This window comes from Ambystoma mexicanum, chromosome 5q (genome assembly GCF_040938575.1).
Source record: "Ambystoma mexicanum isolate Mex_15411 chromosome 5q, UKY_AmexF1_1, whole genome shotgun sequence".
NCBI classification, from domain to species: Eukaryota; Metazoa; Chordata; class Amphibia; order Caudata; family Ambystomatidae; genus Ambystoma; species Ambystoma mexicanum.
The window spans coordinates 150,891,739-150,910,667 of NC_090933.1; positions in this window are offsets into that span (position 1 = coordinate 150,891,739).

The window sequence follows — 18,929 nt, forward strand, 5'->3', positions numbered from 1 at the left end:
CACCCAAAGAACTCTAAAAATGAGTCGACTGTGCCATCCCAAATTATCAGGATGTCATCGATAAATCGACGCCACAAAGCGATCTTCGAAAAGTAGGGATTCGTAGTTCGATAAATAAACTGCAACTCAAAATTTTCAACATAAAGTTCGCTGCTGTGGGTGCGACTGGGGAGCCCATGGCCTCGGATCCAACAACAGCGCAAACATTGAAATCCCATGATACAAAAGAGAAAACGCGGGGGGCAGTAGCTTCAAAGTTCTCGCTCCCCGACATTGGAATACCCTACCTACCAACATCAAGAATGAATCGTCCGGGGGCGTGGCCAGCTACCGAATGATGCAGACATGAGCCTTCGAGCTCCCGGCCCCGCTACATACCTCCTGCTTAAATCGCCTGCCATCCGTGTCGAACGACAACTATTAATCACACCCTCGGCGAGGGGAACCGCTGCTGCGAATTTTCGTGAGAAAATCGTAGCAAAAAGTGCGACGGTGAGGCGTCCGGAGGACAGAGATCTCCCCGAAGTGTCCAGAGGGAGCGATTCCAAGATGGCGCCGAGCTACGTGCCGATGTAAACCTGCCTACGCAGCAAAGATACAAGATTGTGAACGGATGCCGGCTAAAGGAGACGTGAGGTGCAGAGAGCGGACCTGGAGCATCCCCCGACACGGAAGGGGTGCGGGTGGACAGTAGCAGACGGTGAGGCACGGAGCGGGGCTACGTGGGGGTTGCCCGCGAGAGGAAGGCCGCCTTGCCTCCACCCCGACGCCCGTCCCGCTGAGGGGGGGTGGCAAGCTTCCCACTCGTCTGCCAGATGATCCGGGAGAGAGAAAGTGCTACGCCTGAAGAGGACGCACACGAAGACAGGCCTGATCGAAGGGGCAATGATCACCGACGAGACTCTCTAGAGCAGCCCACGCGCGGCACATGGCTACAACACCACATGAGTGTAAGTGAGAAGCCTGCAAAAGAAGAGCCTGAGGCGCCTCAAACCAAGACTGGTCCCCGTGCCAAACCCTAACTGGCCCCCAGCACACAGCCGTCCAAATTGAAAGGTGTTCATCGGACATCGGACTCACTAGCAGCACATGTTACGCAGAAACTCCTGTGTAAAGACCTCTGACATGGGAAAAGAAAAATCCAGAAAAAACGGTACTCAAAGCAAAATTGATCAATTCACCACTGCCGCGGCGAATGCACCGGTAGAGCAAGACTGCAGTGAAACAATGGAGGAGGAAACAGGAGCAATCTCTCTGAAGGACATCATGGCGGCGATCGCCGATTCCCGTGCCTCCATGGAACAGAAAATCGATGGAATAGGCGTTGATGTCTCGCTGTTATGCAATGATCTCCAAAAATTGACATCCCGCACCGGTGAGGCCGAGCAGCGTATATCTGGGACGGAGGATGGACTGAGAAGCCTGGAGCAGCAACTCCACAGAACCACGGCCCGCCTGAAGGTACTGGAAGCAAGAGTAGACAAAGGAAAGGGCAGGTCGAGACGAAACAATGTACGCATCCTAGGTCTGCCTGAGAAGGCCGAAGGTGACTGCATGGAACTGTTCCTGGAACAATGGCTCATCGACCTGTTCGACAAAAAGAGCTTCTCCAAATTCTTCTCGATAGAACGAGCTCACCGAGTGCCCACGGGGCGTCCCCCGCCTGGATCCCCAGTGACACGGTGGTGTCACGGTTCCTAAATTACAGAGATCGGGACGCATTGTTGCAAATGGCACGCACGAGGGGATCGATCACCCACAATGGCTCCAGAATTGCCTTATTTCCGGACTATACAAGAGAAGTGCAAAAGGCGAGGCAATCATTTGAACAAATCAAAAGACAGCTGCGCTCTCTAAACGTCAAATATGGCCTAATCTTTCCGGCCCAACTGAAAATTTTCCATAAAGGGACGACGGTCCACTTCACTGACCCTAAAGAGGCATGGAGGTGGGCAGAACTACACATAGGTAGCGACTGGAGACCGAATCGAAGAAGCAGACCCGAGCATCCTAGAAATCCTCCGGCCAGAGACCCCCCCCGGACCAGCCACCGAACCATGATGACATTATGCCACCACTTGTGGGGGAGGGCTGAGGCAGGAGACAAGGTACCAGCGATCACCCAAAATGGCGGAACCCACAACGGAGGATCGGCATCCGATGGAAACAATGCAACAAGGTATTTGACACGGATGAGGAAACATATAGCGGCCGTTTCAGACACACGCAACCCCCTAGTTATGTGGGAACAGTTGTACAAGTTGGATGGGTTGTTAACTGTTGTCTGAGCAAACCATTGGCGAGCTCGGACTGATGTTCGGGCGACATATACTTCATTTTGGGGCGGAGTATGGGGAGGGGGTAGGGGAGTTTGAAATTGCATTAGAAGTTATTTGTTTAGTTCCTTGTTCTAAAATGGCCTGTGGCTTCACTCGGGAACAGAAGTTACAGCACACTATAGGTCGGGATCTGGCTCCCACCGGAGAGATAAAGTTCACTACCACACGACACACACAGCACAACCCACCACGCCCAATGCCTATCTGATATGACGGAATCCAACAACAGGAATAACACCAAGTCCATTAAGATTATGACCTGGAATGTGAATGGGCTGGGCAGTAGCATTAAGAGGCGCCTTGTTTTACAACAACTAAATCGCCATGCACCAGATGCAGCCCTCCTAACGGAAACCCACTTAGTGGGCACGAACTGCAACCTTTTCAAGCGATCAAATTACCGCATAGCATTGGACTCAGGCTTTTCCATGGGGGCCCGGGGAGTCCTGATCATAATACACAGGCGATTGTCCTTCAAACTGTTAACCGTTGCACAGGACACAGGAGGCAGATATGTACATATAACCGGGACTCTCTGGGGATGCACCATATCCATGTTAGCAATTTATGCCCCACCGACCTTATGTACCTCCCTAATCGACGACTTAACACCCGTAATCACTGCAGATCCCTCGAGCTTGGTGATAGTGGAGGGAGACTTCAATGAGGTAATGAACCTGGAGCTTGATCGCACACATACCCGCGCAAGAAACCCCTCCACGCGCACTAAATTAGCCACATTTACGGATGCCATGGGACTGAAAGATGTGTGGAGGCACCTACACCCTGACACATGGGAATACTCGTTCCTATCTGGGGCACATGCCTCTTTATCAGGGCTTGACTACTTTTTTCTGCCAACATCTGAAATACACTTAGTAAGTGCAGCGCAATTCCTACCAAGGGGCATATCAGACCACTCCCCACTCATGATAGAAATCAACACCGATAGACCGACCCCCCCACCTACCTGGCGGCTGAACAGTTACTACCTGGGTTTCCCAGAACTGTTGAAGCATGTACAAAAAACTACAGAATTGTACTTTGAAGTGAACGAACACTCTGTAGGCAGCCCAACAACTTTATGGGAAGCATATAAACCGGTATTAAGGGGGGAACTTATCTCCTGGATTGCGGCCCATAAGAAAAAACAAGCTAACTCAACCCAGGAAGCAGAATTGCGAGTGCAGAGGGCAGAGGCAACCCATATATCCCAAGGCCAACCGGAATCTCTCCGGGCATTGCAACTAGCACAAAAACAACTACAGAACATCGCCCTCGACAACGCCAAACAAGCGCACACAGCAATGCGGGCTAGAGTGTATGAAACTGGGGATAAAGCGGGCAAAATGCTGGCATGGCTGGAGAAGCGAGATGAAGGGCTCAGACATGTCAGGGTGATTAGGGCACAGGTGGACACACTCTTAACAGCGGACCGGGACATCGCAGAGGGGTTTGCCTCCTATTATAGGGAGCTCTACAAAGCACCGACCTCCCCCATTGATACCACAATCCTAGCGGAAGTTACCATCCCTCTCTAACACCCGAACAAGCTGGCCTCCTAGACACGAATATCACGGAGGATGAATTGTCCGCAGCCATAGCGGACCTCCAAACCGGGAAAACCCCGGGGCCCAACGGCTTCCCGGTTTTGGTGTGGAAAAAAATGGGTACAAACATAATTACACCACATCTATTAAAAATGTATGAAACTTCCCACAGCGAGGGATTCCTCCCACGAGACCTGAGACAAGCCACTATGGTGGTAATACCCAAAGCAGACAAACCCCCGGATAGATGCAGTTCTTACAGACCGATTTCTCTCATCAACACCGAAACCAAAATCCTAGCGAAAACACTGGCTAACTGACTCCAGCCAATTATATCCTCCTTGATTCATCCGGATCAATGTGGATTCATGCCACAAAGATCCACGCGCATGAACATACATCGATTACATAAGGCGATAGAAAACGCACCCACCATAGGGCCCACTAGCCCTGTTGGCGGTAGATTTTGAAAAGGCGTTCGATTCGGTACACTGGGAAGCGATCTGGGAGATAATGCAAAGAATGGGATTTGGGCCCCAATTCATGAGCTGGGTCAAACTACTGTATAAAGCACCAACAGCAGTCACAAAGGTGAACGGTTATACATCAAACCCCTTTGAAATAGGAAAGGAAACCAGGCAAGGATGCCCTCTGTCAGCCTTGATATTCGCAATAGCAATCGAGCCACTCGCGATACTATTGAGAGGCAGTGAGACATGGAAGGGCTTCCGCTGGTTGGAATGCTGGGAAGACAGGGTGTCCATGTATGCTGATGACTTGCTTGTATAACTGTATGATCCAGTAAGATCCTGTTCCATAGTGACCGGAGTGCTACAAAAATACGGCGCCTTCAGCGGCCTACAGGTCAACTGGGCTAAGTCCATCCTGTTCCCGCTGGGGCAGGTAGAACAAGCAATACCCCCACAATGCACCTATCAGGTTGAAAGGGAGCAATTCAAGTACCTGGGTATACTCATCACAAATAATCTCAATGACTATGTCCCCAGAAACTTACACCCAGTGATGAAGAGACTCGCAGAAGATTCCCAACACTGGGCATTCCTCCCCCTGACGCTACTAGGCAGAGCAGCGCTTTTTAAAATGATGTCCCTGCCCCGACTCCTATACATATTACAAAATGCCCCACTTCACGTCCCCCCGAGCGTATTCGGGAAAATAGATCAATCAATCCGAAAGTTGCTGTGGAATGACGCCCCCCCCCCGCATAGCACTTGCCACGCTCCAAAGATCCATATGGGAGGGCGGAATAGGGCTTCCCCGGATACAGACATACTATTGGGCCAGCCAACTGACAATCGTAAATGAACAATTGCACGGGGACAAATCCGCGCCGCATAACTGCGCATTAGAAATTGACACTCCTGAAAACCCTGTCATGCGATATCTTTATAGGAAAAGGGCCTGTCCAAACATTTCCAAAATGCGGACAAACCTAACCCTAATCTGGACGGACGCACACAAATTTGTGGAATGGGGCAACAAGCTGTCGCTAGCCCAACCACTGTGGAACAACAGAAATCTCCCGGGTGTATATAATCTCCCCAAATGGCCGCTCTGGTCCCAACATGGAACACTAACAATGGGTGATGTCGTGAGAGAGGGCATCGTAATTCTCGGAGCTAGCGCTCAACCTCACACTTCCCCAAACTGAACAATATCATTATTCTCAGTTGAAACACGCACTTCAAGGCAATCTCCCTGATATGACCGCATTGCCGGAATTCACCCCAATAGAAAGGAACCTCTTCCCGGAGCGAATCACTCAGAAAGTGACGTCAGTCCTGTATAGTGCCATAACTTCCTTTGGCACGAAAGAATTGAGAGCTCTACAGACCAAATAGGAGACTGATGTGGGTACAATACTGCCGGAAGAATGGGTTATAGCTCTGATGTTTCCTAGGGAGGTAGCCATGTCGTCAAGGCTCAGGCTGATACAGTTAAAGATACTACATAGAGTATACTATCCTAGAGTGGCTCTGTACAAATGGGGGAGGATAAATGACCCAACCTGCCTGCGATGTAAGAAAGAGGAAGGTACCTTCTTTCACATACTCTGGACATGCACACACATTCAGCAGTTCTGGAACGCATGTTGCAACAAGCTATCTAGGGTCCTAGGTAAAGAGATCCCCAGAGATCCTAAGCAGCTACTGTTGGGAATAGACGATGAAGTCGACCTGTCAAAATATGAAAAACTGTTTGTGTTCACCACTACCGCACTTATGAAAAGAAACATTGCTCAGAAATGGGGGTCGGAGGTGACTCCGAGTTATGGACAATGGACGACAGATGTAGACATCTGTGTTGCAATGGAGCACAGGGTATACACGGCCAGAGGATGTCCGGCCAAGGCACAAAAGTTATGGCAAAAATGGGAAGATGCCCACTGAAAGGTGACTCTGTATGAGCGAATAAGAAAAGAGAATGTGGTGCCCCTCGACTTCCAGGGTACCGATAAACTGGGGAAATCGAATGTAGCTCCTGTGAAGGGGCAGTGAACTCAATTTTGCAATGTTGTCTGTAATAACGGTGGGAATCAATCAATGACCTGTATCGACAGTGTGCTTATGTTGTTTGTTTGTTTTGTCTCAAATCAATAAAATGTTTTATCAAAAAAAAAGAATGAAACGTCCTACCCAGAATTCAAAACATCTTTGAAAACCTGGTTATTCAACCAATACTAAATGGGAATAAAGACCCTCTCCCACCCTGACCAGACCCCCATCAATTGTGAATAAAATGTATGCTTTCTCACTATTGTTTTTACTGTTATGTATAATACTATGATTGTATTTACTCATTGTCTGTTACTACACCATGATACCTCCAGGTCTGGGCATAAAACAAAAGTAATAAATAAAATGAATGCAAAATAAAAATAAATAAACATGCTGCAGTGATTGTGACCAGCTACTAGAGTCTTGGGTGCATGGCTGGTGGTGATGCACTCAACAGTCTAGGAATTTGTCCAATGGTTGAAGTGTGCAGTAGGCACCCCAGCCGGCCCATAGGACTGGGATTTTCCCAACAGCACTTTAAGATGAGTAGCAGCACCCTTGAGATGGGTGGGGATGCAGATCAATACTTTTGCACCAAATCCATAATGACAACTCAATAGTTTGGCAAAGGGAGTACGTTTAATGACAAGTACAAAAAGCAGGGAGTTCATGAATATCAGCAATCGCTCGATCTTCCTTCTCGCTTCAATTTCAGAAAAAAACATAATATTTATACCAAAAACTCATCATCACTGACGTGTAACTTCTAAAAATTAGCATGCAACTTTATTGGTTCTAGGAAGGTAACTTCAATATAGGTACTATATCTGTATATGGTAACAGGGTGAGGGGATAGAGGAAACAATGTCAGGTGGGGCAACTAAGCCCTTCCTTTAAAATGGCTACTGTAAACGTCACTAAAGGTACAACGTCTCATTGGTTCTACTAACTATAGGACCCTAGATTACATGGTCCACTATGATTGGGTTGGCATCATCCCCACTCATACTTTTCCACTTGCGCTTAGCAGCAGGCAAAACAGTCAGCCAGGTGCAGGGAGTTTGTCTGCCCCCCAGCTCCCCTCCAATTATAGGTACAATGAATAATCACCTCAGTGGTCATGTGTCAATTATTTCTCTGTAGTTGGCCTCGTGTTTGCTTCTTGGTCTGGGAAAGTTAAGGCGTCTGGGCATGGCAAAGGTCCATGCGTAGGTGTGAAAGTTTCATCCCTTCTGCTTGTCTGGTGACGTGATTGCGACACCATGAAATCGGTCTTTCCTTCATGCAATTTCGTGTATTTGATTTAATTCTGCCAGTTGCCTGCCATCTGTGGCTTATCTTGACCTTTCTGAACAGGATGCTCTGTTTGTCTTCTCATTAATTGTATCCACTGTTAGCCTATTTCAGCCGATACGACCTTGGCTTCTTGGCATGGTTTACCCTCGTCTGAGTTTCTCTCTGTCTTTAATTCTTGATTTGTTTGCTGCGAAACACTCTTCTGGAGGCCTTTAGGAACCTTTGGTTGATTCTGCTATTGTGCATAGTGGAAGTATACTTATATAAAGTGCTTTCTTGAGGTAGATAAATGTATAGGTGGCGCTTGCCGCAATCTATCTTACTACTAAGCATAAGCAAGCCTCACGATTTTCTGTGCTTCTTGCGGTTACTTTGCATATGTACACGTTTAAACTAACTGAATATCTTCATTGTGCTCATGGCACAAGTTTCTGACAGCTTGACACCAATTGTTTCACTTTAGGCTATAGGATGTCACTTATCCATGGTGTTTTGTCTCGTTTATCATAATTCTCAGGTCGTTATATCTTCTATATGTGAGTCAGTCCGTGTTTTTTTTATGACGTCATCATTCGTCTTCCTTCAGTATCTTCTTAGCTTCGTTGGGTATTACATTTTGCCAATCTTCATTCTGTGTTACTTGTCTATATGGTTTTCTCAATGGGTACCTTACTGTCCAGGTTTTCTTAGGTGTCGTACTTCAATAGGTGCTGGTTTTCTGCTGGTTTGTTTGTTCATCATATGTCACATATTTCGGCATGAATGTTCCTGGTACTTCAAAATGGGCGGTAGGAGTGTAAATCGTGCTTGGCCCTTCCTCTTCACTCCCCCCTCTGAGCGATTCATCGACCACTTTCACTTCTTCTCTTGTATCCACTTTTATTCCATCCTCTGGATCTAGCATAGAGGTCTGAATAAATGTCTCTTTGGGGTCCATATTTTTATGACTCGTTTCAAGCTTCCTGCTGTTCTTACGTGCTCATCCTTGTTCCATGTCATTAGTTGACATTGTCCACTTGGACTGCAATAGATCCATCTTCCCACATAATTTCTGTGTTTCCTTGGATACCGAAACTTTGTTCCTTCTGGTGCATAAATGCTGGTTTTCACAAAGTCTCTTATTTCTTCATCAGTCGGGTCCTTGGGCTTCCATCCTGACTCCACATCATTCATGATTTTCATCCCTATGGCTTTTTACGCAGTTTTCTGGCACTGAGCTATTATTATCTTGATAACACAGAGCCAAGCAATATCATCACTAGCAGGGCTCCTAGGAATTTGAATGCATCTGCCATCCATTATGGAACCCATGAAAATAGTGATCCAAACCAGCTGTCATCGTCAACTTCATGAACTTCATCTATCATCTGATTCTGTAGTTTTGTCAGCATACCTATGGCTTCTGTTAAGGTTCCATTTTCGTCATCGTGAGATGGTAAAAATGTGCAACCTGATTCTACGATTTTTGCACAAACACCTCATCCATAGCTGTGATCATGTCAAGGACATATAGTCAAATCGCCCTTAACTCTTCCTTGATTGCATTGAATCCTTTTATGGTCGTGTTGATGGTCTGCAGTAACTCCCATCTGGTTATCTGCAAATATTTAGTATTTGCTCCAACCTGAACTCTTGGCATCAGAATTGTTGTGAACACTGATGAGGTTAGGCTGAACAACCTGTGTTCATACAGGATTACATAAAAGGCTTCTTCTGATTTAGCAGAAAAGTAATTCTCTCTCTTCATTCAGCTCATCAGTTCCACAGATCTCTTCTTCCTCAGGTGAGCATCTCCTTTCCGGAAACTGTCAATATTCAAATCACTTTTTGGAATCACCAACGCTGCAACATGGACATTCACCAGTGTCCATATACCTCCCCAATTCTTCAGAAATCTGATATATGCTTTGGATATACATGCCCAATAATGATCCATGATCACTGCTGTACCATGTACCATTCTTGGAGTGTCAAAGACTTGGCCACAGTTATGATTCTCTCCCATTTTTCCTATTCCATTGTTTCTTAAGCACAATTTGGAATTCTCCAATGGCACTTTCTGCAAGATTCTTGCAAGTCTCGGCCATAATGGCTTGCATATCCTCTGTGCATTTTCACTTGTTTCTTTGTAGAATCCGATGATCATCCATGCTTTACAGATCACTACTCCTTTCTCCCATTCGTCTGGTGAAAGCACTGTTCCCCAAATTTGCATTTAGCCCCTGTTTTTCCACCTCCAAGCTTCTTCTGGAGTTTTCCCTTGTACGTGTAGTCTTTGATTTGGCTCTTTCCTGATCCCTGCTTCTTTAACTCCAGGGTTCTCATATCTGATCACAATGTTCTTTGTTTTTCCATTGGTTCTTGTCTTTATGTCCTGGACATAATGGTCTTCATTTAGATCAGTTGCATCAGTTGCCCATTTGAGTGAAGCATCACTTCCCATGAACTGGCCTCTGGCCTTGCACATTGCTATATGTGACAGACAGTGTGCTGTCTGTACATCTATTTCGACAGCTACAAAGATCTTTGACTTCCCCATGCTGTAAGGCAAGAGTGCACAAACAAAGCATTCTTCCTTAGAATTTCGTCCTCCAACTTCTTTCAAATGTTGAGACCAGATGTTATTTCCCAAGTGTGCTGTGCTGTTCAGGTAGTCGTTTAGTTTGTTGTTGTCTTCTTGTGTGTTTCTTCTGATTCTTAACGTTTTTCTGTAGTTTGCTATAAGCACATCCTTAACTGCATCCAAATAGCTTCTTCTTGCTGGAGGATTTTCAGGTATCTCCATCCGTGGTTCTTGCATAGTAGAAAGCTCTGACATTCCTTCCTTATCTCTTTGCCTTTTCCTGGCTTTGGCTATAAACGACCAAATTGATTCTGCTATCATCTCTGTACGTGATAGTTTTGCAGGACTTGTACTTGTTCTTCTCATTGGATCAGGTGTGCTTGTCAATGCTGTCTCTGTTTGTTTATTCTACAACTCCTTTTGTCTCTTAAAAGGTTTAGTTTTCTCCATTTGTCCTTTGGCTTCTCTTGGTGTTGAACTTCTCATCGTTGGTTGTCCAAACTTCTCTCCTTCTTGGGACTGTGGATCTGTAGTTAATGACACTAGACCAGGTTTATATGCACTCATCATTTGCGTGTGTGTTTTTCATTAACCCCCTCTCATGCTTACTCTGCCGACCCTGTCTCCGACGGTTCAATTTGTTTGTTAAGGTTAATACTGAGTGTTTAAAAAAAATGTTTCGAATCACTAAAGCCTCGAAACAAAAGTTTCGAACACAAAAGCTTTGAAAATCTATATTTAACATGCAAAAGTGCATTTCTATCGAAACCAATCCGTCGACAATAGACATGGACTGGTTTCAATAGAAATAGAAATGCACTTTTACATGTTAAAAGTAGCATTTCAATGCTTTTTTTGTAACTTTAAAACGTTATATGGATCTGTCCAGTGCTGAAATTTCAGCACGGCCCAGCCCCTTATTACGTTTTAAAGGTTTTGTGTATATTGGGGTGTACCCTAAGCCCTAACCCTATCCCCAACCCTAACCTTAACCCAAATTTAAGCCCTAAACTTACCCAAGCCGCAACCCCAACCCTATTTTAACATTTAAACTAACCCTAACCCCAACCCTAACCCCAAATCCTAACCCTAACCCTAGCCCCAACTCTAACCCTAACCCTAATTTAACCCCCCAATATAACCCTTAATCTAACCCAAGCCGTATTCTCAGGATTTACATTCAAAACTATGGGCTTCGAAAAAATGACTGGATAACGTTTGTTACCACAAGTGTCTGTGTGTCATTGCTCATCACATCCATTTCAAGTTCACTCATTCCGCTATCAGAACGTCTAGGGACTGGAATGACTATGTAAGATCTGGGCACCTTCATGGGTTTCATGCTTACATCATTAGGTGGGTGCACTGGAATCGGAACGCTTTGTGCACCAATAAAAAGTGCAGTTTGAATCGTTAGTGACAATAAAACAATAATGAACACTATGCATAGGCAAATGATTCCTTTGTATGTTAAATTGCAACACTTATTTCCCGGCCAGTACGAGCGTCTCTCCTCCTGAGGGAGGACAAGATTACTGTTTTGGTTGCCCATCTCTATCATCTAAGGAAATAAGACTAACTCTTTAATACATTCTAGGTCATGTCGTTATATCCGGGTTCTGCTGTTTCTGCTTGTAGGATGCAGATACTGGAACAAACAATATATTGGTGCTCATTCCGAGGTTGGAGGTAAGGGAAAAACGATGCTGGTAAAGGATTACCAGCATCGCTTACCGCTACGGGCTATTCTGACCTGTTAGACCGCTATTTACGGTACCGTAAAGTCCGATGCCGTAATTATCGGTCTTGGGTCGCACGCGCGCCCACCATGCCGAAATTAGCGGCATGGCGTAAACCGGAGCTGATCACAAGCAACGCGCACACGTAAATAACGGCCTTCTCAAGGCTGTAAAGTACCTTACCGGCATGGAGTACATACAGGCATCTCAGAGAAGGAGTACAGAACCCTGAGCAGTGGTTCCCAGGGCCACAGGTGCACACAATCAGCCCCGGTGGAGGCAATGAAGTCTGCCACAGCAGAAAAGGATCACACCCACACACCACACCCCCTCCCACACCAAGATGATACCAATAGAGGCAGCAGTACATGAAGCAGGAGGCCCCTGCCTGCAAGGGCACAACCACAAGAACAACACCAACAACACCAGGCCCCACCACTGAAGAGACACACGGGGAGAAGGAGGGTCAGACAGGCCCAGCATGCAGCACCAGTGCAGCCTCCGTCACCACCCCAGCAACCCCCATTCCCACGCAGTAGGTCTGGCCCCTCAAGGAAACCCCTGAGCAGATACACACCCCCTACCAGCTTGACTGTGACACCATCACCACCATAGTTGCCCTGAGAAATTAATTACAAGATAAGCGAGCAGCATACAAATACACACCGCTATCCCTGCTCAACTGAAGGTGGTGCCTGTGCCCCACACCCATGTCACAGGCACCTACCAGCACACAGTGGGGCCCATGCATGGCATGTCACAACCGTCCATTTTACGGATGCAGAACCAAGTGCTGGATCACCTCCTCAAGCACACAAGGGGCTACAAATCCCTAACATGGACTATCCAGGAGATATACAACACAAAAGTTGGCCCCCATGCATTGGCAGGCATGCCAAATGACATGGGTGCCCCTGACTGCACCCACGTGGATCAGGTGGATCTGCATGGCATGCAGGTGGCGGATCGCAACCGCAAGCAATACCACTCCACCAACGTGCAGACGGAATGCAACACAAGCAGGAACATCACACATGGGTGGGCCCGACATCCAGGAACAACTCATGACTCAATGGGCCAGTTGAACACCACGCTACAGTGCCGAATGGGCTGACATGCAGGATGACGTGCCTGGCTGCTTGGTGAGTCGTCTAACTGTGTCATGCCAGTGCATCGGTGCCATGAGGTGGGTGCCTGCATAAACAAACTGGGTCGAAATGATGAAGCCAGTGCACAATGTTCACCCCACCAATCACTGTGCCACAGAACCAGTGTAACGGCACATGAGTACCGATTCCCACATCGATAGAGTAAGGCACACACCAAACACAACATAACCAACATCTGACAAGGCTAAATCCCACAACACATGCACTACTCATTGGCGGCCCCCACAACTGTAAGGGCATATAGGAAGACACACTGCATATGCAGAATGTGGCTGCCTCCAGCATATCACCACACTGGAGAGTCATCCCTGGGAGTGGATTGAACTGAGGGCAGCAGGGATACCACACCACATCACCGGTTCGGCACACCTATAGGAGTGGTGGAATTCACCATAGTATGGATCAGAGCAGCATGATGAATATGAGCCACTGACTACAGCCAACACACCCAACTATGGATTCACACAGTACACAGCACTTCATGGATCTAAAATCAAGACTGCTGCATGCATCAACGAAGCACGTACCACGAGATGTGCGTGCCATTGTTCATAGACCATCTTGTAGACCCGCCCCCCACAACATTCCATTGAACAGGACACATATTGGGGCCATGAATGGGCTAAATGCATCCATGGACATGTGCGTATGGGCATCAATGACCTGCTGCCATGTCAGACAAGTTCAGTTCTCCACCATGACAGTCCAAACACTTACCTTAATTGGCTAGACATGCAGGTGTTGGTGGCTGTCTCTTGACACCATGGTACGGGACCCCTGTCAGAAACCCACAGAACAGGCCCAAGGAGGCCTAAAATACTGGCCAGACCCGTGCATGGGTGGAGATGAAGCAGCCACCTGGCTTGCATAAGGCACATATGAGTTGCCGAAGTTGGACTGCTGGGGGACCCATCTACTGCAATGTGGTGTCCAAGACCCCCATGTCATGTGTAAAGCTGAACAAAATGTGCATCCCTTGGAATGTGGCCCTGTCCCCTGACATGGGACTGCTAGCACCAGATGAAGATGGAGTGAAGGTGGAGGAGGAAGGGGCAAGACAGCATCATGGAGGCGGTGCACGGGAGGGACATGTCGTGTTGCAAACATTGATTGAACATAAAAAACAAAACACAAGTCAGCAGAGGGCGGCATAACATGGGCACACAGGGCACTGGGTGTGTGTATACTTGTGGACCATGCACTGTCAGACGTCATAATACACATGCTCAATGATGAATGTCCACACAGGTTAAACTTTGCAACTCCAATGGTGTATTGTAAATTTAAATGGATGAGTGTGAACATTCCAATCCACCCCCCCACCCCCTCCTGCCCAACTCCACAACAAACCCTCCCCTCCCACCCACCTCCCCCCAACTCCACAACAAACCCTCACCCCCAACCCCCCTTGCCCCCAACTCCACAACAAACCCTCCCCTCCCACCCACCTCCCCCCCAACTCCACAACAAACCCTCACCCCCAACCCCCCTGCCCCCAACTCCACAACAGTAGTCCCATGTTGTCCATTAAGGCCACGTGTGGCAGCAATGCCGACTAATCAATGCTCCCGGGGCCCGGGGGAGGCATGTCCCGGCGCCGCATAGAACGCAGAGTGCGTTGCGGTGGGCTTGCCGGGTTGGATCGACTGGATGAGGGGGTGTCTTCCTGCTGAGGCAGCTGATTGGGATGTGCAGCCTCAAGGGCATCTGCGATGCGTCCTAGGACATTGCATAACCTGTTGGTGCTCTCTGTGACCACCTGACACATTCCCCTAAGTTCATCTCGCCACTCCACCCTGGCCTGGTGGTTGTCCTCCATGAACCCAGTGATGAGGGCAGTCAGCTGTGTCATACAAAGTGCATCCATTGATGTTGGTTCATCCCTGCAGGGGATTGGGCCTACATGCCCTGGCATGGCCTCGACTGGGGAACTGGGCCCGGGATCGTCGTCTCCCTTTGCATCACCACGTGCACTAAGGCCAGGTGTTTCAGGCTCCCCTGAGTCACTGCACGACGCCTGGGGGACATTGCTGGGCTCCGGGGTGTGGACGGTGGGGTAGAAGTCTTCCTCGCACGCCCCACAGATGGTCAAGGGGCTGTCCACATTCTCCAGGGGGCCGTGGCTGCCACCTCCCCAGCAATGCTCGACTCCTCCAACCTTGGGGTGGCCATTGTGGCAGGCGCCGATGCAGGGAGGGATTGGGGTGGTGCATCCTCCATGGACCTTTGGGGAGCCGGGGTGGTTATTTTTGTCCGGGCTGGTATGCGCTGACCCTGCCTCTGCCCGTGGAGTTGGTTGGAATGCTCATCTCGGGCTCCCCGCTCTCATGCTCAGTGCCTGTGGGGGTAGAAGAGAGGGACGACATGAGTGATTGTTTGAGACGCTAATTACATTGATGGCTGCATTCACATTTCAGTCATTTGGGGTTTGTGGCCTTTTGGGCGTTGCAACAGCACTAGTACATATGCATGTGTATGATATGTACGCAGGTGTCGGAGTGACTCATCCTGTCCTGGTAATGTGCAGTCTGACTCGCACACTGCCGAACCTGCTGCACAGTGTGCATAATGGGATGTGCCAGTTAGTGCACTATGGTTGATGTGCGTTATGTACTTGCACTTGGCCCTTGATTGTGTGGCAGTTGGCTCTGCATTATTTGGATGGGGGGGAAGGCAACATGACAAGGTGCCTTTGACGGCCCATGGGGGTGTATATATCATGTAAATGCCATTGGCAGTGTTGACTTTGGACACTCAACTACATCGGTAGATGACGTTGCCCCGCACTCCATATCGCTGACAGCCTCTATGGATTCGGTCCCAATCAATGACATGCATGTCTCCTCCCATGGCTCCAGTCTCATTGGGGAACTTTGGCCCCCACCGGTCTGCAGTGCCTGACTCCGGTTGGTGGAGAGGAGGCTCCGCACCCACACCCGCAATTCATCCCACCACTTGCGGCAGTCCTTAGGAGTGCGGGGAGTGGTGCCTACTGCGCTCACCCTTTGGGCGGTTTGTGCCCAGATGTTTTTTTTGCCGAGTATTGCCTCTCGCCGCATGTTGGTGCTGAACACAACGTCAGTGTCCTCTGCCAGGTTGTCCACCATGGCCTGCAGCTCTTACGGGCTGAATTGCTTCTTGCGGAGCCGGTCCGCTGACTTCTTCAGGGCTTTTGGCATTGGTCCCGGGTGTGTAGTCCTTTCCCAAACTTCAGATTGCTCCCAAGGGTGCTGCCTGATGAGGATGACAATGGATTGTGTTTTTAAAAATGGCCGCCGCGCTCCTTCCCGTTCCTGTGCGATGACGATATTTCCGGTTCCGTTATTTTGCGGTGACCGTAATTTACGGCACCCGCAAATTACGGTCAACGTTATTTACAGACGTTGGTGCTTCCGTGGTGGTGTTGTTAAGTACGTCTCGCAGCATGCCGCTAGGTACTTTTCCGGCATGGCGAAAAGCTTGGGCCCGCAAGGTACCTGAACTTACCTCCAAGCTCGGAATGAGGGCCATTGTCTCTTGTCTCTGGGAACAGTTCTCTTTTCCGCATATGAAAATGTCAGGTAAGGTAATAAGTTCAGCAAGTCTCTTAGTTTGCGTGTTCAAAATAAACAAGCTCCCAGTCAATCCCTCTTATCTGTTTCATCCCAGAAGACATGTCTTTTTGTTGTCAGTATGAGCGTTCTTTGTCAACACTTCCTCGATCTGTCCCTCGGCGGAAAGTTTACAATCTTCTGTGATTTTGATGAGCTTGAAGAGCAACCTGAATTATGATTCCGTTCAGGATTATACTCAAACGTTCTGTGTTTGCTGGATCTCGAAGAAATGTCGAGACATCAGTGTGTCTCCCGACAAGATCTGGACAGTCTTCAATTAAGCGAAAGAATAGCTGTCAGGTTCAGGTTCAAACTCCCCCTTCTCCTCACCTGAATCCTCAGAGGAACGATCCTTAAGTACAGTTTCAGGCTTCTTATTGTCCTTCTTCCTTTCCTTGGGTTGGTTGTCTTTTAGTTTCCGACCTTTTCTTTCGTGTAAATAAGGTCTGGCCCCTCCAGAGGCCACCGTGACAGAGATGAGAAACTGCTCAGGGAGGCCCCCAGGAGGGCCAGCCTGGGCCCAGGGAAAAAGCCGGAAGGCAGAAAAATCCCTGGTTCTGAAGTGTTGCGGAGGTAAGGAAAAGTTGTTTCCAAAGACCAATTTCCAGTAATGATTAGAGTACTGCAAGATGAGAAGGGCTCAATAGCACAGAAGGAACCGGAAAGGATATTATGAACAGAAATTCAGGGGAAAAGGCACTGGAGCTGACAGGAAATGTAAATAAAATATATGCTGTGGTAAAGAAACCCCTAATACCGAAAGAATAGGAAACTAAAGTCAAGTAGGAACGGCTAGTCGCCAGGTGCAGGTAAGTAAATGAAATGAAGTCGCGAGAGCTGCTCGCGTACAGAAAAGAAACACTGCCGCTCGCGTGTTAAATTAAAGTGGCAGATTTGTATGGCAAGGCGCCGTGAATGCAAGCAAGGAGGATGAAAGAGTAGAATAGCGACAGAAAGCAAACAGAAAAAATGGGTAGCAGTTAAACAGCAGGATTCCGTACAAGAAAGAAAGAAAGAACTGAAAACACAGATACCAGAATGGATGGATCCCGGGGGAGCCGGGATACAATGAACGGGAGTAATCACAAGAAAAATGCGCAAGAATAGCACAGGAGTGCGAGCGCGTAGCAAGAGGAAAACAGATACAACGCACCGGCAGAAGGGGAGGAGCCAGAAGTTATAGTGCAGGCCGCCATGTTGGATGAGGACTAGAGCGCTACCCTGAATAGAATTAATGCCGCCAGCAATTCCATAATTTCCACCCGCCGGTCCTTCTCCTCGGGGGTACCCCAGGTTTGCCCGGGTGGAAGTGGTGACATCGCTTAATCAATCGGGGTGCATGAATATGGCTCACTGGTTCCCAGGACCTCTCATCCAACAGATAACTCTTTCAATGCACTAGGTATTGTAACCTACCCCGGTGGTACCGGGAATCAACCAAATTGGCCACTTCGTATTCTTCAGGTGCTGGGTTAACCTGAGCACGTACCCTGTGGACTGGTCTTTGGAAAGGATCTTCCTTGTATTCCTTGAGTAAGGAGACATGGAAGACCGGATGTACCTTCTTGAGGTAATCAGGGAGTCTGAGCTTTAAAGCTACTGGATTGATCCGTTGCACAATGGGGAAAGGTCCAAGGAATCGGGGGGAAAACTTACCAGAATGGACCCACCTGGGCAGGAAACGGGTAGACAACCAGACCAATTGTCCCACCTGCCACGTAGGGTTGGGGCTTCTACTCTTGTCTTCCCATTTCTTTTGAGCCTGTTGACTGACCAGGTGTGCCTTTTGCGCAAGTTCATGTACCTCATGTAAGTCCTTCAGACCCCCGTCCACAGCAGGAATCTTGGTGGAAGGGGCACTGAGCCAGGGCAAATGTTGGGGATTATACCCATAGGTACAAAAAAAAGGACTCATCTGGATGGATGTATGAAGGGCATTGTTGTAGGAAAACTCTGCTTGCAGAAGGAAGCGATACCAATTCTCCTGCTGACGGCTACAAAAACACCTTAGATACTGTTCCAGACTGGCATTTAATCTCTCGGTTTGTCCGTTACTCTGAGGATGGTAACCCGAAGAAAGAGCCCTGTGAATTCCCAGTGACTGGCAAAGAGAAGCCCAAAATTTCGAAGTAAATTGAGGTCCTCGATCTGAAACCACTGT